The sequence below is a fragment of the Rattus norvegicus genome, chromosome 13 (genome assembly GCF_036323735.1).
Source record: "Rattus norvegicus strain BN/NHsdMcwi chromosome 13, GRCr8, whole genome shotgun sequence".
Classification (NCBI taxonomy): Eukaryota; Metazoa; Chordata; class Mammalia; order Rodentia; family Muridae; genus Rattus; species Rattus norvegicus.
Genome location: NC_086031.1, coordinates 77,531,957 through 77,558,174, shown reverse-complemented (window position 1 = coordinate 77,558,174; position 26,218 = coordinate 77,531,957). Strand labels below are relative to the sequence as shown.

The 26,218-nt window shown below is 40.0% G+C and overlaps 1 pseudogene across 1 annotated transcript in view; it reads left to right on the top strand.

Annotated features, from left to right (window-relative positions):
- The window catches only part of Prrc2c (proline-rich coiled-coil 2C), a 69,701-nt pseudogene extending 48,752 nt beyond the window's left edge, over window positions 1-20,949 (top strand). The window contains exons 21-35 of the transcript NR_111961.2: window positions 1,530-1,718; window positions 1,835-2,090; window positions 3,333-3,422; window positions 6,234-6,335; window positions 8,922-9,123; window positions 10,833-11,036; window positions 11,846-11,958; window positions 12,260-12,396; window positions 13,078-13,309; window positions 13,675-13,782; window positions 15,059-15,277; window positions 15,521-15,624; window positions 15,956-16,082; window positions 16,948-17,187; window positions 19,106-20,949. The product of NR_111961.2 is annotated as a proline-rich coiled-coil 2C (transcript). The remainder of the gene's footprint in view (window positions 1-1,529; window positions 1,719-1,834; window positions 2,091-3,332; window positions 3,423-6,233; window positions 6,336-8,921; window positions 9,124-10,832; window positions 11,037-11,845; window positions 11,959-12,259; window positions 12,397-13,077; window positions 13,310-13,674; window positions 13,783-15,058; window positions 15,278-15,520; window positions 15,625-15,955; window positions 16,083-16,947; window positions 17,188-19,105) is intronic.
- Window positions 20,950-26,218: the final 5,269 nt, after the last annotated feature.

Genomic DNA, 26,218 nt, shown 5'->3' with positions numbered 1-26,218 from the left:
ATATTAGCATAAAATTGAGAAAATAGAAGAGTAGAGAAAGCTTCAGGGTGCAGTCATTCACTACATAGAATTTTGGTTGGAATGTCACTTGTAGGACACAAATAGTGTGTGGTGTGCACATAAGCTATCATCTGGTGACATCATAGTAGTCTTAGTATGCTATGATACTTGCAGAACAAAAAAATGTCCTTGTGATGTATTTCTCAGAATGTGTCTTGTTATGCAGTTTGATCACAGTTACACTGTAGGTCAGAGTGTGGGTGTTTTCTCTTTCTAGAACTCTTCCTGTCACCTTAATTTCCCAGTATTCTCACATAGCAGGTCTGGAGTAGGCCTCATTTATTTTGGTATACAAGTTCTCTGGGGAACTCTTTAATAATTCAACAGTCACTGTGCTTCCTATTTGAGAGCCTTTATTTGATATGTATTGTATTATTTAATTTGATATTGATTGGCATTTTTTTTATGATTCATCATAGAGTGTATTTCTTGCAAAGTCAGTTCATACTGATTTGAAGGGGACAGTATGGGAATTTTGTTTTGTTTTTTTGGCTACAGAAATTCTGCAGGTATTCTAAAACCATGTGTTTTGTTAGTTATCTTATTTATCTTTCATAGTTTGTTCATCATCCTCATGTTCTTTGCAATTTCCAGCTCTTTAAGTTAACAAAATTGGCGCTTCAGACAATGGCAGGAATTCTCTGATCGCTTTCCATTTCCTTTTCCGTGAGAATCCTTGTGTACGTGTGTGCACGTGGAGATGAGTGGTCATCCTGGAGTATCTGTCATTCCTTGGGATTCTCAGAAAAATCGGGAACCTATTTATTGTAGAAGTTAGCAGCATAAAAGGCCAGGGAGGGCAGAGCACAGCCGCTGCTGAACAGTGGTGGAAGGCAGTATGTAGGAGCTAGATGCATGGAGCGTTACAATGACTTAGTTTTGTTCCTAGCAAAGCAAAAAAACAAGCAAACAAAAAAAAATCCAAATATGCTTTGATCTAACAAATAAGTTGCTGTTTCCTATTATTTCTGGCATTGCGCTCTGTTGGTGTTTAGTCCTTCCCAGTATGCTTTGCTCAGGCGTTTTCTCCATCTAGTTCTTAATGGCTCCTACCAATCTAATACAATCCAGATAAGATTGCCCAGCCCAAGGAATATGTTCAGAAAATTAGCTTTTTAATCAGTGATTTGCTTCCATGGGTATGTATGTATATTACCTTCCCAATCACACAATACTTTGTTGAGATTTTATTTCTAAGTTACTATCAGAGAATACTATTAGAATCTTTGGCCATTTATAGGTTAAACTTAAAGTTGTTTTAATGATGACACAGCTAGAAGCTTTTCTTAGTTTTTCTTATCACAAAACTAGGACTTTTGAACACTTAAGCTGAAGTCTCAGTTAATATGTAGAATTGCTTTAAACACACTTCTTTTGTGCTTTTTATATGTGGTACTGCATACAGCTTTCAGTCAAGTCTGAACTTTGTTTACTGTGATATACCAAGTGTTAAAACATTATTTTATTAGGGAACAAGAAATGGTCAAGAGAGTGGTGTTGAAATTGGAATTGACACAATTCAGTTTGGTGCTCCAGCCTCAAATGGGAATGAAAATGAGGTGGTTCCTGTGCTTTCAGAGAAACCAACTGACAAAGTTCCTGAACCTAAAGAGCAGCGTCAGAAACAGCCTCGGGCAGGGCCCATTAAAGCTCAGAAGGTAAGTACTATTCTTTAGGTAGATGTGATTCTGGAATGGACATATTGCTCTAAAATTCAATTTCGTTTTTAATAAATCTTTCATTATGATATATTTTGTCATAACATTAACTTTAGCTTCCAGACTTGAGTCTGGTAGAAAACAAAGAACATAAACCTGGTCCCATTGGAAAGGAACGATCATTAAAAAATAGAAAAGTGAAAGATGCCCAACAGGTTGAACCAGAAGGACAAGAGAAACCCAGCCCGGCTGCGGTCAGAAGCACAGACCCTGGAACAGCAAAGGAAACCAAAGCAGTCTCAGAAATGTCTGCTGAGATCGGAGCAATGATCTCGGTGTCCGCTCCAGAATATGGCACTGATGCAAAGGTAGGCATGCACTGACCATGTATTCGATGCACAACCAAGGTCCAAAGTGAGTGACAGGAGCATCATTGATGTACTTTTTATCCTGAACATTTGATTATAATGGTGGTTGTATCAAACCCTTTTTGGTGGCTTTTGTTGTTGTTTGTTTTTGGGTTTTTGTTTTTTTGGGGGGGGGCATGGTTTCTCTGTGTAGCCCCAGCTGGCTATAGACCAGGCTGGTCTCTTAACTCACACCCACCTGCCTCTGCCTCCAGAGGGCTGGGATTACCACCACCTGACATACAGCAAACCTATTTTGCGACGTTCTATCTATCATATGATGTAAATGTCTCTGCAAAAGGTTACATTTTTGCAGAAGTTTAACTGTATTTTGCTGAATGGCCTAAATAGAAAACTGTAAAAGATCAGAATTCTTTCCCTTAAGATTGTAAGCATTTCAAAGTTGTCTACTTGTCTGGTATGGCTGTATTTTGCCCTCTACTATTATTCTATTTTTAAAGTGAGACAAACTTGAAACAAATCACTGTTTCTGAGGTTGAACACTAAAAGTATTGGCTTAGTTTTGGTTGCTACATTGAATGAAAGACATGTATCTTTTAAAATGCAGTCAGCTCCCTTACATCCATGAGTTCAGGATCCATGAATTCAAATCTGGATCAAAGAAATTATTCCTCAGAAATTGGAGGTGGTTTGTTTTGGGTTTTTGTTTGTCTTCATTAAACGGTAGCATCCAGTGGTGGAACATTTCACTGTGTTGCATGCCATTAGTGATGTAGAGAAAATACCATAATTTTTTTATGTAAGACTTAAGCATCCACCTCTCTGCGGGCCCAGTATGTAAGTAGATGTGCCTAGAAAGGCAAGATATGTCAAGTGACTAGAAACAGATGCTTGTACTCTTTTGGGGACTTAAGTTACAGAAATATTCAATCCTGTCGATAGCCTTCTACTTCATGCTGTGAAAATATATTTTAAATATGCATAAAAGTCTAGCAGCAGTTGAGATGTTGTCCCCTCAAAGTGGGTCCACGCTCTTTCAGCAACTATTAGTTTGGTGGGTTGAAGTTTTAGGGCATAGTACTCAATCTGTCTCTCTCTCTCTCTCTCTCTGTCTCTCTCTCTCTCTCTGTCTCTCTCTCTCTCTCTCTCTCTCTCTCTCTCTCCCCTTCCATACAGCTTGACTTCTGTTAGACTCAAACAATGACCTGTACATTCAGCTTTGTTCTCTGTTGTTCCTCCACAGGAGTCTGTAACAGACTACACTACACCTTCCTCTTCTCTGCCTAACACTGTGGCTACTAATAATGCAAAGATGGAGGATACTTTGGTTAATAATGTAAGTAATCGATCAGATTTAGCAGGTCTGGATAGGAACCTGACTCATACACCACTGTATCTTAAGCATACTGTTGTGAAAAGTATTTGACTCTTAACAAGAAATGAGTTGATAGCAAGTTTGTATTTTGAGCAGTGTATAAATATACCTACTTTTAAAATCAGAGTTTAGGCCTCCTCCTCTCTTCCCTTCCCTTCCCCTCCTCTCCCCACAACCCTGTTGTCAGCTTTCAAAGACTTGTGCTGGGACTTGATTTTTATGAGCACTCATCCTATTAACCTACTTTGGTAAAAAGTTTTGGGTTCAGCCTTACATACTATAGTTAGTTTTATTAGTTTAGGTAATTTAGTTCAAAGTAAGACTTTTCATGATTCAATAGAGCCATTTACAAAAATATTTAAATTAAGGGCAGTAGAAAGTATTTTCAAATTGAACTACATAGACCTGACCTTGCCAACACTGCTTTTGTGGAAATTGAGCTGTAGTATGAATACATAAATATTCTATAATTTCTTAAATTACCTAATATTAGGTGATATTAAGGTGATGTGACACATAAAGCCTTAGTTTTCTAGAGCCACCAGATTGTAATCTGATGTTTTAAGTCAGTACAGTTTATCATTTTGCCTAGTTCAGTATAGATGAAAAAACTAGTCTAAAAACTGTAGCCTCATGCACAGCATAACTGTGACATTTAAAAGTTTCTTATATGGTTCTTGCTTTTGAAAATAAATGGCTCTTTTGAGAGTAAATAGGGGAAATTTTGGTCATCTGATCATCTTTTTGAATTTAAGGTAATGTAATCAAAAGCTGTCATATTCGAATGATGATTGTTCTTTCCAAAAATACTTGTATAGTTATAACGATTTCTTCAAAAGGACTTTCTCTTTTTCAGTATTAAAAAATCTTGATTTTGTTTCATATTTTTCCCTCGTGCTGTTTGTCCCTCTAGCATCAAGTATGTAGAATTTTAGAGAGGCGAGCTACATTAGGGGTCAATTAACAAAATTATAGCCAAATCAAAAGACTTACATAGCTAAGGAAAAGGGATGGAAAGGAGTCCACTTTACTTGATATTGAGAGCTGATTAGCTTGTCGAGAGTTTAGAATTTATAAGACTGCTTCATGCACCAAAGCCTGGAATAATCCACCACCACCACCACCACCACCTTTATGAGAAGAGTTTCCTATATAACAGGAAACTTCAAGAAAGAGCCTTTGTTGAGTTTCAACGCTGATTCCACTGCTAGCTTGTCTGTAATGTTACAATAAAGTATATGCTTTCATTGTGCAATCTTTCCTCATTTAAAAAATTTATAAAATGCCACTTTTTTCATTCTCTAAACTTGTAGCATTTTGTCATTGAAAAATATGTATGCCAATGAGCACTTTAGTCTCCGTGTACCCCTAAGGCCAATTAACATATGACTGTGTACACTCTGACAGAGAAGAAGACATGTAGTCTAAGGTACAGGTGAATAGTCTATATCTGCTAATTAGCAGTCTATCTAAGGCATCTGTGAATGAAAAAACAAAATTTAGGTTAGGGGGTATTGTAAATTCAGTATAGATGACGTCAGTGTTGTTTCCTTAGACCAAATGTGGTAGTGATTCTGTGGTAATGATAAAGTCTTCCATGAGCAAAAGTTTTAAGGCCTTTTGAGATATCTTTTCATTAATCTGTTCTAAGTTTCCATTTTAAAATGCAGAACTTTTGTTTTTAAAAGTACGTATCTTAGGTTTATTTCTGTTGGAATTTCATATAGGCTTCCTTTTAAAAAATGTATATGTGTACATGTATGAGCTTGAGGGAGTTTATGTGTACAGCTTGCATGAATGAACCCCCCAGAGCCAAAGAAAACATGTTGGACAACACTTGAACTGTATTGTGGTGTATCACCAGAAACAGAATCTAGGTCCTTTGAAAAAAAAAATGTAAGCACTCTGAACCACCTTTAAAATAAATGTCTTAACTTGTGTGGTAGTTCTGTTATCCAGTATTAAAATTATTGTGTATTTTGAATGTCCCACAGAGTTAAATACAGATGACCTTTTTTATTAGAGGTTTAGCTGATGTCATGAATTTACTTTAAAATCTTTGTTAGGTAGCATGTGTTTGACAGATCTCTGTTAAATATACAGTCAAAGTATCTCAAACTGATCTTAAAATCTGAAAGCATCCCAGCCATATTCCCTGAGGAACTGAGTGAATCAGAGGCAAACACAGAGCAGTGCACAGAGTAAGGTTACAACATCCAGGGACTGTGAGGTAGGAACGGTGCCTGCCACCCTACAGTTCTAACAGTGTTTGCGACAGCCCTGTCTTTACATGAAAGAGCGGTTTGGTGTGAAGAGGTAAGGGTATATTCCAAACCTTGCTGAAGAGGTTACTCTGCTTTTTGAATCTAGTTACAAGAGGCTGTTTAGGGAAGAGATTTGCACTGCTGTGTTAAATACTAAAGATAGGAACCTGCACTTGGTCCGTATATGCTGAAAGTTGTATTTCTTAGAGCTTCAGTGCACAGAGGATGGCTTTTGGATCAGTAGTATTATTACCAGCCTACCCCGGGGAATTTCTTTAAGATGGCAAGATTTCACTTCAAGTATAAAGAGTACTTGATACCTTGAGTAGTATGTACTTTATACCTGATAATTCGTACATATCCAAGTGGATAGTGTTTCTTTCCAGAACTTAAACATAGTTATCTGCCTCTGCAAACATTGTAACCTAAGTAATCAGGGGTGCTCCTTTTAGGACTGCTGGGGCTTTTGTAGCATACTTAGATGGTGACGTGTTGCCTGCCTTTTCAGGTGCCCCTGCCCAGCAGCCTTCCCCTCCCTAAGAGGGAGGCCATGCAACAGAGCTCCAGCCTGACCTCAGTTCCTCCTACTACTTTCAGCCTCACCTTCAAGGTATGTGCGCCATTGGTCTCTGCGCTCCTGAATCATTGCATGCAAGAAACACAAGTTCACAACAACTGTCTGTCTGTCTCTCTCCTCTCTCTCTCTCTCTCTCTGGTGACATCAAATCATACCTTAAAAATCAGTTAGCTTTTAACACTGCCTGACAATGACAAGGTCTTGTGCATTCTGTCATAAAAATTAGAATAACTTATGATTTGTACTCAGATACAAAGTGCTAATTATTACAAGAATGTTCTTTTTTCTTATAAGTCATTTGTAAATTGAATGGATGCAGAAATATTTCATGAAAAGGCTATTAATACAGGCATACTTTATAAGCAAAACTGAGAATTTATGGTTTGAAATACTAAAGAAGAAACTTGGGACCTCACACTTGAGGCAAGCACTTTACCTCCACACCCCCCAGTCCTTTGTTTCTTCATACACAGCCTCTTTAAGTAGCCCAGGCTGGCTTTTAACTTCATGGTCCTTCTATATGGGCCTAAAATAATTAAATTTTTAGTATCCTTGTATTTCCAAAGACAAAAACTGTTTTCCTTGATGGTTAAGAAGTGAAATCAGCCAAATATATGTATGGACAATAATATGTCATATAGTTTAGTTTTAGTATTCTTTCAATTTACTATACCTCCAAAATGTCAGGTTACTGTCTCAGTGATTGACATACTTTTATTAAGTCCCAACAAGATGTTTTGTTTTGACTTAACAGTTATTTTCAACACATTTTAATGAAGATCAAAAGTTGGCATTTCTAAGACAGGTAGATTATTGTCTTTTATCTGAGAAGGAATCTCCTAATCAATCAAAAGTCTTCAGACTTTCCTCTTACCTCATTATATATGGAGAATCCAAACGTAAAATATGACTGGATACACATCAGCAAAGCCAGTCTTCTGTCAGAAGTTAGGCAGGAACATCAGCTATTCTAAGGGGCGGAGGTCACAAACCTGGCTGTGGTTTCCATCATTCAGAACAACTAATGAAAAACTCAGCTAAAACACCAGAGCACATATCCTGAGTAAGAGCTCAAACCAAGGGCAGTGCAGGAGCAGAGAGGCCCTGTGCAAGCGCTAGGCTAGGGCTTAGGAAGGACCTTAAAAGCCAGGGGATTGGGTTTGGGACTGGGGTTCCAGTCCTACCCTACCCTCCACAGCTTTTATTTTAAAATAAAATACACTCGAATGGCATGGTTAGTGTGGGAAATATATGTGTGTTTAGCTGTGGTAGTCTGCACAGATGAAGTGGTGAGTAGTGTGGTTTTTAAAAGGGAGATGAAGAAATACTTAAGGTGGTTAAAAACTTAGAAATTGCCAGGCGATGGTGGCAGTGGCAGGGAGATCTCTGAGTTTTAGGCCACCTTGTTCCCTGGAATGAGTTTTAGGACAGCCAAGACTATACAGAGAAACCCTATCTTTAACACCACCACTACCACCCCACCTCAGGGGGGAAAAATTGTAGAAACAAATTTAGAAATTGGCATTTAGGACTGGAGAGATGGCTCAGCAGTTAAAGGCATTGACTGTTCTTCCAGAGGTTCTGAGTTCAATTCCCAGCAGCCACATGTTGGCTCACAACCATCTGTAATGGTATCCAATCCGTCTGGTGTGTCTGAAGACAGCAACAGAATGTTCACATATATAAAATAAATTACTTTTTTTTTTTTTTTAAGGAATTGGTATTTAAAGGGTGGTGGAATTATTCAACATTTGAAGAACGGCTGGTCTAAATTGAAGAGAAAGATCTATATCTGAAATTTTAATATTAAAAAGGGAAATTGATTAAGAAATAGGTGAGGTGACATCTGTGTAAATGTCAGGGCCTGAGAGATGAAGGCAGGAGTTGCTATTCAGAGTCATCTTTCAGTACACAGTGAGTTTAGGCCAGTCTGTGTCACAGTGAAACAGTGAAAGCAAACTGGATGTCTCACTGTTGTCACATCATTTAATATTTCAGTTCTAAATACACTGTTTTTCCAATTAGCTGTTTACCAAACTAATATTGCCTTTTCATTTTTAGTTTTTAAAACAGCGGGTGGAGAAATTTAGTTGCACATGTGGCAGGCATTATTATTATCTGAAAGTCAGTGGACACTTCTGCTCCATTTTAAAGACCTAATTCTGTCTTTTAAAACATTGAAGTCCATGTAAACCAGGGCTACAAATATATGTGGCTAAGACAGTACTTGCCCTGCCTTGTGTGTTTGAGAAGTATTGGTTTAAAAAGAAAGGAGCGGAGTGGGCAGTGTTTCTTAAGTCCCTTTCTGATGACAGGAAGAACTTTAAGGCTGTTTCATGGAGGAACCAGTTTTTTTTTATTACACCGGTGGGAGGTAGGGCCATTTGTTTTTGATAAGTGCTTTAGCTATGGCTTAATATGTATTTCCCAAAGCTTTCAATAAGTTCTGGGGGGTTTTTTGTTTGTTTGTTTTAAATAACCCTTTGGGTAGAAAGCTTGCAAACTCTCGAGCTGACACTATTTGGAATCTACATACTGGGGTGTAGAGGATGTGGTCTGTTGATTTTTCTTATTTGTTTTTTACTTTGTTTGCTTTAACAGAAGTCTATTTTATTGCAGATGGAGTCTGCACGGAAGGCATGGGAAAATTCTCCAAATCTAAGGGAAAAGGGGTCCCCAGTCACTTCTACAGCACCTCCAATTGTGAGTGGCGTCAGCAGTAGTGCCAGTGGACCAAGCACTGCTAATTACAACTCATTTTCCAGTGCATCAATGCCTCAGATCCCAGTTGCCTCGGTCACTCCTACAGCATCGCTATCAGGTAGAAATTTGTCATAGCTTTCCTGGTCTACCTTTTTGTTTAAAGCACTGAGGAGTGAAGCTAGTTGCCTGATGTTTCCTGGACAAGCACTGTATGTACCATTGAACCACACTCCCAGCTTAAATGATCTGCTATTCCCTGAGGAGAAAAAAAGTACTTTATGAAAACTTCCCTTCTCTTAATGTGACTTTTATTGATTGATGCTTAGTGGGAAAGATTTTGCCAGATCTTCATTGAAAAAAATCCTGTCTTCTAAATTTTTCTCTGAAGCTCACCCTTTTGTTGTCAATTTTTCATACCTAAGTATTTAACATAGTTCAGAATATAAATTCCTATAGCTTATAAATGATTTTTTCAGTGTGTTTAATTTAAAGGTATTAATGGAATAGGTTATATTTTCTAATGATGTTAGGTGGGTAGTGTTGCCTGGAGAAACGTTGTCACAGAGTTAGAAGAAGCTGTCCTCCCTTCCTTAGAGTTTGGACAAGTGCTGACTTGTAGGAGCTTTGTGGTCGTTAAAGACTAGCAAGTGTCTCCGAATGCTGACTTGTAGGAAAGTACATCTCTAGAACATTACCTATTACTTAGCCATATTGCTTCTGTTGGTTTTGTTTGTTTGTGGGGGTTTTTTTTGTTTGTTTGTTTGTTTGTTTTTTCGGAGCTGAGGACCGAACCGAGGGCCTTGTGCTTGGTAGGCAAGCGCTCTACCACTGAGCTAAATCCCCAACCACCATATTGCTTCTGTTTAAAAGCAAATTTTATTTCACGTTTTCACAGTATTCCTTGATGTTTCCAAAGCAGTGGAAATAACCTTTCCAGTGGATAAAAATACACCTTGCACAGAACTTGCTTGCTTTGTCTTTTATTTGGTGATTACAGTGTTGCTTTTGTATATTCTGCCACATTGTATTAATTTGAAACCCTACTCCACCATTGGTGTTTGGGCTGTCCTATAGCAATTTTTGTATTATTTTTAGTAGGTATATTTAGACAGTCCCAAAGTGAGCAAGGTAGTATGTGCCTGTTTTCTCAGCACTTGGTTGATTGAAGCAGGAAGATTAGAAACTTGAGGCCAGTCTGGACAGCTATGAAAGCACTGTCTCAAAACCTTGGCGATGACTCCCGCACTGTAATGTCATGCCAAATAATGCCCTAACTCCTTTTTTTTTTTTTCTTTCTTTAAAACTTGTCCATTCATTCCCCACTGCCCATTTTTTTAAGACTAGCTTGAACTCCTCTACTTTAGTGGGAATGGGTATAAAACAAACGGGAGATTGGTAGGATGAGTAGTTGTAAAGTTCCTCATCTGTCTTTGGAATGCAGTGACCTATTTCCAAGTCAAGCTAATAGTCTCTAGGATATTGTTGAGCAGACAGCGACAAGGATAAAAGGCCATCCATCCATCCTTCATACTGACAGGGCTTTCTTCTTCCCTTTCCAAGACATGGTTGTCTGTATTCCTGGAGCTCTCTGTAGGTGAGAATAAGACTCTGCCTGTACCTCCGGAGTGTGAGATTACAGGAATATGGCTAGGATTAGAGGAGTGTGCTACCGTGGCCGCTTTACATTGCTAGTCTTGAGACATTCAACCCCCTCAAATATTGTTGATGCTTGAAGACTTAATGTAGATAAAACCCATAGAACCCATACAATTAAAAGACATGGGTATGAAGAGCAAATATGCTATATTTTTCTTTCTTCAACTACAGGAGCTGGTACTTACACTACCTCTTCATTGAGTACAAAATCTACAACCACGTCGGACCCTCCTAATATTTGTAAAGTAAAACCCCAACAATTACAGACCAGCAGCTTGCCTTCTGCCAGTCATTTTTCACAGTTAAGCTGTATGCCTTCCCTTATTGCACAGCAACAGCAGAGTCCACAAGTTTATGTGTCTCAGTCGGCAGCAGGTAATATTTCTAGGGTTGGTTATAGGACTTGTGTGCTCTTTTCCTCTCATGACCCTTTTAATGCTTTGGGTTCTCCCCCCGCACCCCCCCCCCCAATGTACTTCTTGACAAGAATTCTGGGACTTTTAGAAGGGTGTGTCTGTCTGTCTGTCTCTCCACTTTTGTCTTCTATATTTATGAGAAGTTAGTATCTTATAATGCTGACTTCCAGTTTTCACCTTAAAAGTTCTATCAGTACCATCTATTAGTGCCTAATATCTAGTAATTCATAAAGCACATGAACCCACAATTCTTTTAAGAATCTTCTAAGACTTGTATGCTAATCTATATTGACAGTATTATAGATAAAACCCTTGATTCCTATCGGCATCATTGTAAAAATATATTTAAAATATTTTTAATATATTTAAAATCTACACCAAACATTTTAATCACTAAATGCTAGTTTGTTTCAGTATTGCCCTGTCCTACTCTGTAATTTAATATTGGAGTGGATTTGCCGATTCAGTGATCAGGTTTGTTTCTTGTGTGAAATGTAACCAGTACATTCCTAATTGAGAACATATGAGAGCTTTTATTTTGTATGGCCCAGTAGCACCAAATATACAATGTTTTATTCTCATGCACTTTTCTACTAGAAGCTTTATGTCTTTTTACATTTATACTTCTCCAGTGTCTGTTTTCAGAATGTTCACATTTAAAATCAGCTAGAAAATCTTTTTTTTTTTTAACTGCTATAAGTAATTTGATTTATAACTTGGAAAATTCTGAAATTTAGATAATACTGTTTGTTTTTCCTGATGGTCTAGCTCAAATCCCAGCCTTCTATATGGATACAAGTCATTTATTCAATACCCAGCATGCGCGATTGGCTCCGCCATCCCTGGCCCAGCAGCAGGGCTTCCAACCTGGTCTGTCGCAGGTGAGCATCCTTGACATGTATATTTCTTGACACTTCTATGGCATTTCTATCTTGGGCTCTAGAATTAGATTCACTTAGGTTAAAATCCACTTTGAATTACCTTGGATAGGCTATTAGCAAAACTTGGAGAAAATTTTAATTCCCACAATACCAGAGCTTAATATACCAATATGCAACAAAACTGTTTTTAAAGCGTTATTTTTATGTCTGGAGTTTTGTTCTTATTTTCCCCACCTTGTGATTTGTGTATGTGAAGCTTGTGCCTACTTATTACATGTGCATTTTTTTTATTGCATTGCAGCCAACATCCGTTCAGCAGATTCCAATCCCTATCTATGCCCCACTACAAGGGCAGCATCAAGCCCAGCTGAGTTTGGGGGCTGGGCCTGCTGTTTCCCAGGCTCAGGAATTATTCAGTTCTTCAATTCAACCATATAGGTAAATTGCCTTAAAAGTTTGTTTCTATAATTTTTAATAAAACAATTGAAGATTATGCAGTATCTAGTATTAATTCCCTTTCCCAAACCCTATTATTATAAACCAAATAATAAGTGTGTACAATCTATTTTTCAAGCCTGTGCCTGGTGATTTCAACTATGCCTTGGATTCTTTTGTTCTTGTACTTTGTTCAGGTAGAATTTTCATAACCCATGAACTGTCTTTATTAGAGCTATTCTATCTAGGCACGGTAACTCACACTTAAGAGTCCCAGTCCTCAGGAGGCAGAGGCAAAAGGATCATTTGTGCGTTCAAAGCCAGCCTCAAAGCAATTAAACAAACTTTACTTTCTTCCATACTGGTCTCAAGACTATATGTGTAATGTCACCAAAGAGAAAACTAAGTTTGACTCTCAGTTTTGCAGAGAACATGTAAAATGTAAATAATTATTATAATAGGTAACATGTAAACTATTTGTTGTCAAGAATGGGCTTTTTCCTCAAATTTTTCCATTTGGAGTTCTGTTGCAAACAGGAATTAATCGTGAAACAAGTGGTCAAAGACCTTGTCTTCCCTCCCTAATTACTGATTTAAGAGTACTTGGCTATTTGGGACACAGGATTTTCACACTCTAAGTAAAATTAATGTATAATGTGACCTCCTGCTTAATACTTTCCTTAGGTCGCAGCCAGCCTTTATGCAAAGCAGCCTTTCCCAGCCTTCTGTGGTCCTCTCTGGTACAGCTCTCCACAACTTCCCAGCAGTCCAGCACCAGGAGCTTGCCAAGGCACAGTCAGGTCTTGCCTTTCAGCAGACTTCAAATACTCAGCCCATCCCTATACTGTATGAACATCAGCTGGGTCAGGCATCAGGACTAGGAAGTTCTCAGCTGATTGATACACATCTTCTTCAGGTAAGACTGCTTTCTTTTGGTGTTCTTACTGGGTTTTTTAAATCCAGATTCTTTTAGTCCCATAATTATAACTTACAAAGAAAAAATCTGTATGAGGTAACTATTAAAAGATATAATGGGGGTAGAAAACAAAACAAAGATACTCCTTTTCGTTTGTTTTTTTTTGAAACGGGGTTTCTCTGTGTAGATCATGCTGGCCTCTGAACTCAAGAGGTCTACCTACTTCTGTTTCCCGAGTGCTGGGATTAAAGTTGTGCACCACCATGCCTGGCTATAATACTCGCTTTTTAAGAAGATAATGTTGACACAAATCGCATGGGACTTGCTTCTCAGTTTTTATTCTCTTTTCTTGTAAATCTTTCTAGGCAAGAGCAAATCTTACTCAAGCGTCAAATCTTTACTCTGGACAAGTACAGCAGCCTGGTCAGACAAATTTTTATAACACTGCCCAATCACCAAGTGCTCTCCAGCAGGTAAACTATGGCATGGTAAATTTCCTCAATTTTTTATATTATTCTTTGTATTGTTTTGTTGTTATTTTTAGGTTTATATAGATATTTTCAAATTGGCACTGAAATGCTGTGGGAATCCTACTAGGTCTACTGGAGGTGAAAGATGCTTGACTTGTGTAACAGCCTGCCCCTCACTCCAGTCCATTCTGGATTTACTTGGCTTTTGTAAGCTGGGTTTTCTTTTTTTTTTTTTTTTTTGGTTCTTTTTTTTTTCGGAGCTGGGGGACCGAACCCAGGGCCTTGCGCTTCCTAGGTAAGCGCTCTACCACTGAGCTAAGTCCCCAGCCCCGTAAGCTGGGTTTTCATGTAACGGTTTATAAGAAAGGAAGCCATGCATATGGAAGTTAGAAAATCATTTATTCAAAAATCTAATGCAATGCCCATGAGTGCTGGGGTGAAAGAAGGCTCTGAGGTAGTTAATGCAGCAGAGCAGCACTGCACTGAGAGCAGCGTCTTAAATGCATGGGTATGATTAGACTTTGCAGTGGAAAGTGAATGTTCTCTTCTGGTATTATTATGCATGGTAGAAGGCTAGAGGAGGAAAGCAAGCCATTAATCTTGCTGTTGCAAGGAATGACAGTTTACAATACCATCTTATCATCAAGTAAGAGTTGTCTGTTTGAAAACTAAAAAGACCTTTTACTTAAACTCAGTTTGACCAAACCTGTAATAATATAGAAATATTGGTGGAGGGAACTTGAGCTATTTTAATGCATATTTTCTGGTATTTGATTTGTGCTCTGGGTGTCTTCTGAGTTAGTGGCCATTTCAGTTATGTGGTTTCTCCACCACAGTTAACATATACAATGGACTGTTAATCTAGACCTTCGTGTGATAATGAAACCACCAAATAAATACCTACCACATCTCTCCAGACTGTGCCTGTTGTTAAGCAACTTGAGGCTGTATATTGTTGTCACCTCTAATACAAGAACATAGTCAGGGCTGAATGACTGGGTGTAGTGCTTCATACCTTTAATCCCATCACCTGGAAGATAGAGGCAAATGAATCTCTGATTTCAAGCCAGTCATGACTGCACAGTGAGACCCAACTTAAAGGGGGAAAGCAGAGCTAGTTACTTATTTAAAAGATTTGTACATACTATGTATTTGAAAGTGTGTTTACTTACATTTTTAATTTAAAAATTATTTGAAGATCTCTGTTGGTATATATGTAGGTACACACACAAAATGCTTAAAGCAAATGGTTACTTTGCTTGTTTGTTTGCTTTTCTAGGTTACAGTACCATTACCAGCATCCCAGCTTTCCTTGACTAATTTTGGATCTACAGGACAGCCTCTGATTGCCTTGCCTCAGACACTTCAGCCCCAGTTACAGCACACAACCCCACAAGCACAGGCTCAGAGCTTGAGCCGTCCTGCCCAAGTAAGCCAGCCTTTCAGAGGGTTAATCCCTGCTGGAACGCAGCATGGCATGATGGCAACCACAGGAAAAGTAAGTGAGATTTGGTTTTACATGAGGTTAGTAATGTTTGTTTTGTCCCCCCCCCCCCCCCCCCGAGCTGGGGACCGAACCCAGGGCCTTGCGCTTCCTAGGCAAGCGCTCTACCACTGAGCTAAATCCCCAACCCCTGTTTTGTTCTTTTTTTACCACTTTATAGTTTAACCATCATATATAGGATGTTAAGCATAAACACATTGCTGACAGAATTAGAGGAATGGTAACTTTTCTTCACAGATGTCTGAAATGGAACTAAAAGCCTTTGGGAGTGGCATTGATATCAAACCAGGAACACCACCAATTGGTGGTCGAAGCACCACGCCAACATCTAGTCCATTCAGGTAAGGTAGACATTTACATTTGCTTAGGAAATTATATAATAATTGAAATTTTTAAAATTCAGTTGTTAAAATCCTTAAGGTATTACCAGTCCTATGTTAAGCAGAAGTTCATGAGACATTTATTTTGTTAATTTTATTTAAAATGTTAACATTGCATTTTAAGAGCATTCTGTTACTATAAGTATAGGAACTCTCTCTTACTTTGCTGCTCTTAATAACATTACCATGTTCAGCCACTAAATGTGATAAAACTCCAAAAGTAAATGCCTTTAAAATCTAACAGCATTGTTTACCTGGCACTACTCTACTAACCAGTGACTTCTTTTCCAAGGGCTACATCAACAAGTCCAAACAGCCAGTCTAGCAAAATGAACAGCATTGTTTATCAGAAACAGTTCCAGTCAGCCCCTGCCACAGTGAGAATGGCACAGCCGTTTCCTGCACAGTTTGCACCCCAGGTAGGCAGATCTGAGTGGGAGTGAGTACAGTGCTTATAAGTGACGGCTAATCCAACTAAGGATGTGGCTTTATAGTCATAACATAGATGAGAGCAGTCACAGTGTGCACTTTTGAATGATAGCTTGTTTGGTTTTAAAAGTGAATGTCTGATACTCAAGTATAAATAGACAGATGCAGTAGTTGTTTAGTTTTAAAGCAGACATTACAAATGCTCAAGGTTCCCCACACAGCTCTGACAGTTCAAGTCCCGTCCCTTTTGTCTTTTTGGAAGAAGTTTGATTTTTCAGTGAAGGGTCCCAGTGCTTAAGTGTTCCAGGCCCACAGTTGGGGTTGTTTTTGTAGAACCTGCGCAGCTGGAGTGAGAGTTTTTAGGTGTTTTAAATAATTACAGGTGTGTGTGTTTCTCCTCCCTCTGCTTGCTGCATCCTGCTGAAGACTGGTTAAGATTAGTAACTCACAGACTAGAATTGGTTCCTAAGGAACCCATTTGTTGAGTTCCTGTAACCGTACCTTCAGATTATGTTCTGTATAGAAGTGTGCTTTTCAACAGTTTGTTTCCTTTTCCGGCTCCCCCTTAGAGTTTCCACCTGAAGTGCCATAGCATGCTTTGCCTAATTTTTCTGTTAAACTTTATGAGCATGGCCAATTTATTCTTTGTCCTTATTAATGGAATGGCACGATCCAAAAACTTTCACTGGCAGAGTGGGCACAGATTTACGCTGGGATAAGCCAACCTGGGCTAGGTGGCTTTTTTTTTTTTTTCCTTTTTCTTTTTCTTTTTTCTTTTTCTTTTTCTTTTTTTCTTTTTTTTTTTTTTTTTTTTTTTAACAGTTCAATGTTGTATGTTTTGTTTTTTTCACTCAGATTCTCTCTCAGCCTAACCTGGTCCCTCCATTGGTAAGAGCCCCACATACTAACACCTTCCCAGCGCCTGTACAGAGGCCACCAATGGCACTGGCCAGTCAGATGCCTCCTCCTCCGCTGACCACAGGCCTCATGAGCCATGCCCGTTTGCCACCTGTAGCCAGGGGCCCTTGTGGATCACTGTCTGGAGTCAGAGGCAATCAGGCCCAGGCTGCGCTGAAGGCTGAACAAGATATGAAGGTTAGTACAGTGTTGCTGGCCAACAGAGCAAGATCTGTCTCTGAATCCTGTCTAAAAAAATGCCTCTGGCCCATGGCCATGTGTCCAGGCATTTGTCGTCTTCACCAGACCTAACCAAGCTAACTGCCTTTATTTGTCCCGCATTCCCATTTTTTTTCTCCCTTCCATCCTTACCTTTCCTCCTTTTTATGACCCCTCCCCCCTTTGCCACTATAGTCAGAAAACAAATTAACATTTTAAACTATTCAGACGGATTGCTTATGAAATAAGTATTTGAGGGAGATCTGAGTTTCGATGCAGTATTTTCAAATATTAGAAAGAGGTAATATGGATTGTTTACTACCGGTTACCCTGTTTTGTTTTGTTTTTTTCTTTCCTTCCTGCCCTCCCTCCCCCACCCAACTTAATACATAATCATGATTATGTGAATTCTGGAATGGGTAAGACATGTTAGCTACCTTGATTTTTACTCCTTCAGAAATCATTTCAGTAATTTTCATCTTAAACTCCCCTCATCCTTTTTTGCCTGCCACCTGAGGTGGCTATATTCCACAATGCAATTATAGATGAAGAACTCAGAAAAGCACTTTGGGATCCTTCATGGTAAAAGACACAAATAATCATGGGTTTGCTGAGGCCGCCAGGAGTCTGTGTGGGGACAGTTCTTAGTATAAGTCTCACCCGTCTGCCTATACAACCAGTTGAGTTTGCTTCTGTAATTACTGTAGGGTTGACTTTAGGAATCTTAGCAGTTTTACTTGTCTTTAATCACTGCATAGCTTAGACCAGAACAGAGAAAAACTTAGTGCTTACAAGCAAGGACATGTGCACAGTAATGCTTTACTCTGAATTAGAAACATACTTTGTATTTTATATACAAGTTCCTTTGTATTTTTAAAGCTGAGTAATCCAACTTAGAGGTTACCCTTTAGGGGACCCCCTATGACACATCACTCAGTTTTGTTAGGCTCTGTCCCTAGGGTTTTCATCTGTTTGTTACTACTAAAAGTACTAGCACCAAAAGCTTTGCAGATTGTGTAGCCGTCTGCTCCTGGCTAATTGCCCCTTGATTTTTAAACATTCTTATGTTAAAATTGACATTAGAACATAATAATATTAATGGGTGGGAGAGTATAAATTTCTTAAATTGTTTGAGATTTTTAGATAGTATAGGTTTACCTATAGAACATGAAGGAGCTCTTGTGGTTTTGTTTTTGTTATGTGCAAAAGGAATAGAAAGTTAAGTTGAATTGAATACAGTATAGTACTATAATTTACAGATTAACGTAAGTATATTCTGTGGGGCACATTGTCATTGAAACTGAGATTATTTACCAGCTCAGAATGTGGTAGGAGCGATCAGAACTTAGTGATCAAGTGAAGTTGTAGTTACTAATTTCTGATGCTCTTCCCCTGCAGAAGAGAGCTGTGGGAAGAGGACTCAGCCACAAGACATTTGGTCCTAGGTGTTGGTAATGCCACAATATAAGTGCTTCCTTTTCATTTTATTGTAGACCACATATTGATAACTACAAGTTTTAAGTGTTACATTACATGTATGTTTTCAGATTTTGCAAGCAGCCTCCCCGAATAAAGCTTGGTATTAGTGAGCTGTTCCCAAAAAAAGATATAAACCAGCAGCAATGTGTATTTTACTGTTTATAAGAGGGCAGACGCTAGAAAGATGGTGGGGGGTGGTCTTATTTCAGGTTTCCTTTTAAAAATCACATAGAATATTTTCAGAGCTAGGAAGAAGCCTATGCATTAAAAACTTGAAAGATCATTTGGGCCAAACAAACTTAGGGAAAACTGATTTTTGTGATTGGTACAAAAATTTGAACTGAGATTGATTTGACAGGCTTTGGTAACGGTAGATAACGTTGCAGTATTTTCAGTTCTTGTTTTCTTATTTTTAAAGGCAAAGCAGAGAGCAGAGGTTCTTCAGTCCACGCAGCGGTTCTTCTCTGAGCAGCAACAGAGCAAACAGATAGGAGGCAAAGCCCAGAAAGTGGACAGTGATACAAGTAAACCTGAGACACTGAGTGACCCTCCTGGTACCTGTCAGGAAAAAGTAGAAGAAAAGCCACCCCCTGCACCCACCATAACCACCAAACCTGTTAGAACTGGACCAATCAAACCTCAGGCGATCAAAACCGAAGAAACAAAATCATAAAGGCTGTGGTTTATTGAGGGTGGGTGGGCAGGGAAAGTGAAGTCAAATAATGCCAGCAGCCACGGGGTGAAGTGATCTGTGGCACTGTCCTGTGAGATACACAAGGGGCATAGAGCATTTTACACTGACAGCTGCTACACCGATTACAACAAGGCTCCACAGGCTCGCACCTCCCGTGTAACATTTGCATCTTCGGTTGGTTTATATACAAGTGTGCAAACAGTCTGTAAGTGCGCACAGTTTAATCTTAAGGAGCATGAAACACCAGAAGTAGGAGAAGAGTGATAACCACAGAGTAGCTCAGCTGGACACTGGGCAGTCCCATTGCCCCATCAGCTGTGGTTCTTTTGCTCCCTTGTGTTCTTTGGATATGTCTATGGCATTTCTAGGCTTGAAAGTAAGATGATGCTATCTGGTGCTGGATAGAGGAGCCTTATTTTTTATTATGGCAGCTTGCTATTTTTGTAACATGGTGATTTGGTTGAACACAATAAAGTACAGTAGTAACTGATCTCCCCTTCTTCCTGGATGAGTGAGCAGATGATTAAATGTTGGTGTCAGCATCCTTGAGCATATTCAGATGAGCTTCTGCTTCTGTTGAAAAGGATGCTGTGTTTGATTGTGGTCCGAAGCTTTGAAGCACTACTTGGCATCTCCTTCCTTGGAGGTCTCACTGTTTAAACGTAACAGATTTGATAGCTTGTTGGTAAGGTGAGGTCCAGCTTGTCTCCACTAGGTCATCTTCATGTGAATCCGGTGGTTATACGGTTTTGTTTTAGGGATATTTCATTTTTTTAATAACGGTTTTAGCTGACATTCATGGAGAGAATGAATCCTTAGAACTGTGCCACTAGTGAAAGGAAATCCTGTCTAGAGTATGTTTCTTTACAAAGCTGTGTCACACACCATCCTTTGGGCCCTCTGCTGGAAAAGTAGAATCAAGTCTCAAATAATGCCTTTTAAATTGTATCCTCTAGTATTATAGATGTAGGACAGTACTGTATCATACCTCTGTGGATGTAAAATAGCTTGTACCTGCTTTATGATACGTAGTAGTGACCGTGCTTTATCAGAGCTGTTTTTAATGATGTTGCTCAGAATGTTTTCTTTCCAGATGATGATTGAGAAGCTAATTTAAAAAAAAAAAAAATGGTGCCAGGTACCACAAGAGTAACAGAACTGTGCTGTTTTCTGGGGTTTTGTTTTTTTACTTTTTTTTTTTTTTAATGGAGTGTGCTGGATGTCTCTACAGTTTTGTTCAGATGACTGCAGAACCTGGAAAAGCTGTTGCTGCTGTTGATGCATAACACACTGCTATTATTGGTCTTTTTATATAAATATAAATATATATATACAGATATATAATTTGAATTTTTTGAAACTTTAGCTGTGCTGTCAACTTTGGAAAAAAGTATCCCCGTTTACTGTGTTGAGTTGGCACTGTACAGAAATTAACAGCCATATTGGTCTAGAAATGTTGAACTTAAGTTTTTTCCATTTGTACAGGGGTAACGCACTGTATTAAATATGTAAGGTCTTATCTACGTGGGTTTGATTACAAAAACTAATAAAGTATTCTCTAAATAATGCGTTTTGGAGCTTCTAATCCATTCCAGAATCTGAAGCAAGGAAGACTTGTTAATATCCCAAAGACCACAGCCAAGAGTACATTTACAGTTATCCAAAGAGGTGATAAAGACTGTTCTGGGTTTATGAATCTTAAAGCTTATTCAGTCAAATGTGGTGTTGAGGAGGATAATACTTAGAGCTCCTGTTCTTGGGGTGATCAAACTTTGATGCAGAGTGGAAGCAGGAGGATGATCAAGAGTTAAAGGTCATTCTCAGCAAGTTTGAGGCCCATCCTGGACTGTATGAGACCCTGTTCTTGGAGAAAACCTAGGGAGACACTCATGCCTATAATCCCAGCACTTAGGAGCTACAGGCGGGCAAACCTTCTAGACGGTTTTAGCAGAGCCGGTCACTGAATCAATATATTTGTCTAGATACTTTGCGGTTCTTAAACATTCAAGGACATTGGCTAAACTTTTAGGTCTGTGGTTTTCTAAAAGTTCTGGCTTAGTCTAGGGAATCGGGAGAAGGGTGATGAGAGGGTTAGAAACTCTGCTAAGGGGGCTGGGGATTTAGCTCAGTGGTAGAGCGCTTACCTAGGAATCGCAAGGCCCTGGGTTTGGTCCCCAGCTCCGAAGAAAAGAACCAAAAAAAAAAAAAAAAGAAAAAGAAAAAAGAAAAAAGAAACTCTGCTAAGGAAGGTTTGTGTAAATACAGCTTACAGTCTTTACTCCAGAGCAGCCACAGCTCCTTCAGCTGCTCCTTCCTGTTAAAGCAGGGTCTGGGGCTTTTCACTTATCTAAGAAGTGAAAGGATGATAGGACAGGATGAGGGTAGATATCATTTTAAAAGTTCTTTTGGGGGTTGGGGATTTAGCTCAGCGGTAGAGCACTTGCCTAGCAAGCGGCAAGGCCCTGTGTTCGGTCCTCAGCTCCGAAAAAAAAGAAAAAAATAGTTCTTTTCATGTAAGTTCTGAGCTGGAGACAAGATCTAAAAGGTGAGGTGAGAATGTATTATAGGTTGTGAGTTGAGAGTACCAGAATGGAGCACGTTTTGGTGTTTCCTAATAGTTCAGTCACCAGTTGGTTCACTTTTCTTTCTGGTACTACCATTGTATATTAGTTAATTAGCATTGAGTTTTGCATTATGTAAGCAGTCCGACGAAAATGTAGTCCTTCAGAACAAGTATCCATGTTCTTTCTGGTCACGAATGTGTCGCTTTGGTATGGCACCTTTGACTCAGAGGCCCTCGGGATGAAATGTACTGCAAAGTTTCAAATGTGGAGAGGTTGCACTCCTGCCTCTCCATGAAACTGAATCAGAACCAGCCAGCTGTGTGGGTGGTAGAGCACAGGAGGGCACAGGAGAGGAAAAGAAATAATGGGGCACTTGGAAGTGGAGAGTCTACTTCAGGGCTTAAAGCAAAAATAAAGGGAGACTCAACATCTTCTAAAATATAACTGAAGGGGAGTTAGTCTCCCCTTCTCACTGTGCCGGCTTAGAAGTGCAGCCTCTTAAATGCAGGAACTGGGTCTGCACCTTTAATCCATAATCTGAATCATGCAACACCACTTGGAGCTTAGTTTAAGCAGTCTACAGTGACTTCACAGCTTTCATGGTACCTGACAACACTTGCCGGGTACACATTACATACATACATACATACATACATACATACATACATACATACATACATAGTATCATGCAAAGGTAATAACAGGTCTTTGTTCTGAGGATTGATCCCAGGTTTCTTGGGATTGCTCAGAAGAGGCTTCTTTGCTGCTCTTTTCCCATCACCATCCCTCTTTAAGACAGCTCTCATTCTCAACCCTGTCTTAGAAAAACAAAAGCCAAACAAAGATACTATATGTCAGCTTCCCTTCCTGAGCAGACCGCTGCTGTTTTCCGTATTTAACAGATATTTTACCCAAGGGAGTAGAACAGACAGAAACCGTGGTGTTTTTATATCAGTAGACTCTGAAGTCCCCACTTTACTCTATCCACTGTCTAAAGGAATGGTCTCCCTGGAAATCACTGCTTGGAAACAGCTGGGAACGATTAAGCAGTGCAGGATGTCCTCTTGCACAGCACAAGAAGCACTGTTCACCTGGAAAGTGCAGCCCAACTCTGAAATGGGTCAGGAACAGAAGAATGAATGCCAGAGGTGGGCTGTGACAGGTATGAGTGGGCCATCAGTCACCACCCCTAGAACAGTCTGCTTCGGACCGCTTTCTGCATATGCCCTCAGACCTTTAGCACAGCCTCTTAGCATTTCTTATAACCACATTATATTGGCAGAGAGTACCTCTATGAAGGGACACCCAACTTGTTTGTCCATGAGCTCAGCTGGTGGGAACAGCGTAAAAGGAGTTCTGTATTCTCCTGTGTGTGGGAAACACTGGCAGGACTGCCCAGCAGCTGCCATTGTGGCAGGGGAATGGAAGGAAAGGCAGGACTACTCCAAACGGTCCCTTCTTTCCTGGCTAGTCGGGATCTAGAAGAGGAAATGACTGCTTACCTCTGTTCCCCTAACAAGTTAACAAGCCAAAGATAAGCAGAAGCTTAACCACCTCAGCAAGGAAGGAGGAGAGAAAGTTGCTGATTTGTGTATTTGCCTGGTTCTTCACTTTCATTTCTCTTCCTGTATGCTTTCCTATCTATTCCCCCTTTTAAGTTCCTAGTCTATCCAATAAATGCTTTAGCCATCTTTCTGTTCTTAGTATGCGTATCATTGTTTGTATCTGAATGTCTGGCTTTTTTCAGTTCATGTGTTATGGTGGTCCATTTTCTTCTGAGTAATAGTGGGCTTTGAAACCTCAAAGATATTATGGATTATGGAAATGCCAAGAGTGGGCCATAGATAGGAAAGGTTTAAATGAGGCTGGAACATTGGAGGATCTTTTTTTTTTTTTTTTTTTTTTTTGATTTGTGAAAAGGCCATATGGAGACCTACAACTGAGTAAGAGAGACTGCCATTCAACTTTCCTACAAAGGAGGAAAGGAAAACATACTGCAAAGCTATGTGTGACCAGCAGAGGCCACTAGAATATAAAGAGCGAAGCTGATGGATGGAAGCAGTTGTTGATTATTTACCCATATGGGCCACTGACAGCATGAATCCCAAACTCAGCTGACCCTCTTCCCTTTCCCCCAACACCCCACCACCTTGACTCCAGAAAGAATCCCAATGTTTGTTTCGTCTGCTATTTTTTTGTCCCTTGTGTTTAAGCTTTGTTCTTATTTCATGTGTATGAATGCTTGCCTGCTTGTATGTATGTGGATATTGTGTCTGCCTGGTGCCTAAAGAGACTCCTGGAGGGATTGGGGATTTAGCTCAGTGGTAGAGCGCTTGCCTAGCAAGCGTAAGGCCCTGGGTTTGGTCCTCAGCTCTGGGGGGGGGAGGGGGGACAAAATAACAAAAGCGACTCCTGGAACTGGAGTTAGAGATGGTTGGTGCTGCTTTGTGGGTGCTGGGAAACAAACAATGCTCCCCTGACAAGATCCGCCCGTGCTGGGGCTGGGGATTTAGCTCAGTGGTAGAGCGCTTACCTAGGAAGCGCAAGGCCCTGGGTTCGGTCTCCAGCTCCGGAAAAAAAAGAAGCAAAAAAAAAAAAGATCCGCCCGTGCTTTTAACACCTGTCCCTCCCTGCCTCTGTCTCTGTGTGTGTGTGTGTGTGTGTGTGTGTGTGTGTGTGTGTAGTCCCACTACAGACAGTCATTTCAGTGAGTGTGTGTGGAGGCCAGAGGTCAGCATCAGGTATCTTCCTCAGTTGCACTTCACCTTATTTATTTGCTTAATTTGAGACTACGTAGCCCTGGCTGGCCTGAATTTACAGACATTTGCCTGCTTGGGATTACAGAAGTGGTCTGTAATCCCACTGTGATTGACTTTCCCCTTAGTTTTTTAGATAGGATCTCTCTGAACCTGGCTCTCACCTGATTCTGCTAGACTGGTTGATCAACAGGCCCCTGGGATCTGACTGTCTCCCCACCCCAGCCCCCAACACTGGCCTTCCAGACACATGATACTGTGCCAGCTTTTTAAGTGGGTGCTGAGAATCCTAAATCAGGTCCTGGGGGTCCTAACCCGGGCCCTGACACGTGATGGAACTAGAGGGCAAGTTCTAACAATATACCCTACAGCAGGTCTCTAGGTGATGGAGGCCAGAGGATACGAGTTCAAGGTCATCCTCTGGTACAGCCTTATCTAATGGGAGCCTCGATGGCCATAAAGCCAGCACAGCTGTTTGACAAAAGAGCCAGCGAAGCAGAGCCCAGTGACGCAACTGCTGTCCTGTGGTCTTCCATTTTTCATCTTGATCTCCACATGTGTCACGCCAGGGACTTTTAATATTTTACAGCTTGAGATACTGGATTAGTGGACATTTTCTTATGAATCATTTACACCTTCTCCCAGGAGTACAGCTCTCAAGCTTTCCCAGGAAAGTCCTGTGCATAGTACCCCACCCCTTCTAGGGAGGTATCCTTATCGGACCCTACTTGAAGGTTGTATCTCAGAGACACCAGAGATCTCCTTACAAGGCTATGACTCCAGGATTCTCTTGGAACATCTGCCCCTGTACTTACTCAGGAACAAGATAATCAGAACAAAGTAAACTTTAAAAGGTAAGCGATTCGGTGGGATAAGGGAGTGGGCAGCTGATCAGATTAAAGGCCTCTTCTTACTGGAGACTAAGCATTAGGACGTAATAACACACTGCTTGGGACATGACAGTGTGCCCAGGCTGGCTTGGAGATTTTCTTCTAATTGCCTTGAAACCACAAGATTCTTAAATATTGGGTTGATCTTAAATCTGGGGTTGATGTGGGGGAATGATTGTAAAAGTTCTCTTCTGTCAGTGTTTATCAGTGAGGACTAAACTTATGAAAAATAATAAGTTAAAACACGTGTCCGGGGACAAAAATGGGTCTGATCTACCCCTGCCTACTGTATAAATAAAGCACTCAGACTGCCAGTCAGTCAGGCTGCAAGACTCCCTCCTCCCTCCCTGACTCCTTTTCTCCTCTGTGGGACATGCCATTGCTAGTGCTAGCCCCTGAGTTTGAAGTCAGTCTATTGAATTTGAGGCCAGCTCAGTCAGGGCTACAGGAGACCCTGTCAAATAAAAAGAAAAAAGTAAAAGTAAATACAGAGAGATCATTAACTGCATACTACTTATAATCACTCCTGTGATTTCTTGCAATTGGTATACTCCTTAAGAACAGCATCAGGGCTGGGGATTTACCTCAGTGGTAGAGCGCTTACCTAGGAAGTGCAAGGCCCTGGGT